Source organism: Lupinus angustifolius, chromosome LG20, assembly GCF_001865875.1.
Source record: "Lupinus angustifolius cultivar Tanjil chromosome LG20, LupAngTanjil_v1.0, whole genome shotgun sequence".
NCBI classification, from domain to species: Eukaryota; Viridiplantae; Streptophyta; class Magnoliopsida; order Fabales; family Fabaceae; genus Lupinus; species Lupinus angustifolius.
The window spans coordinates 21,075,676-21,076,649 of NC_032028.1; positions in this window are offsets into that span (position 1 = coordinate 21,075,676).

A 974-nucleotide genomic window follows, 5' to 3' on the forward strand; every position below is an offset into this window, starting at 1 on the left:
ATTTTCGAATATATAATTAATGAAAATATTAGTAAAATCTTATAATTCAAACTCATAAAATTCGCGGTGTTACACCAAGTTAATTAAAATTTATAGAATAATGTAAAAATATTAATTTATGTTATTATACTTTTTCTTTCTAATTAAATGAGATTTTCTAATTAGATAGAGACACTAAGTAGGATAAGAATGGAGACAAGTGATCCTCATCCCCATGGACAAACACGAGCTCACATGTGACATGTAGTCCATGTCATCCTTACATTAAGGATCTCATTTATTTTGTCATTAGAAAAATAGTCTTTTTTAAATTAGTTTTATTATCAATTATACATACCCAAACATCTCAAATCTCAATAACTTCTCATTGTACTCCACACAATTCTAGGCTTAGCTCACATGTTACATAGCTTCGGTACTTGTTCTCATTGTCAATACTATCTAATTTTTTTTAGAAATAAGACAACCATCTTGCTTTGATGCTTGTTTTAAACCACCTAACACTTCATTTTCTTTTCTGCTCACCTCACAAACCTTAGGTTATAACCAGTACTTTAAATTGTACTTGTAATTATTGTAATTGCAGTCATGGTTGCTACTGCGATGCGGATTGTAATTATTGCAGTGTGAATTATTTTGTAAGTAAAAAAATATTTTTTATATTGATGTGGTTGTGTTGCGACTCATGTAATTGTATTACGGCCTGATGCGGATCAAATGTGATCTGATGTAGTTGTGTTGCGGTTCGTTACAGTCGCATCATTGTATTTGAGTTTACATTATAGTTGCAGTATGATGTAGTTGTCGTGGATACTACAACCACAATATTACGGTTGCATCATGTGATGTGGTTTCAATTTGAACAAGGATTATACCCTTAAAAATTCGTCATCAATAATAAAAAAAGTATAAAAATAAACTATCATTTTGTTTTTGAGAAAAATTTTATAACTACTAACCTATCTTTTATTTAT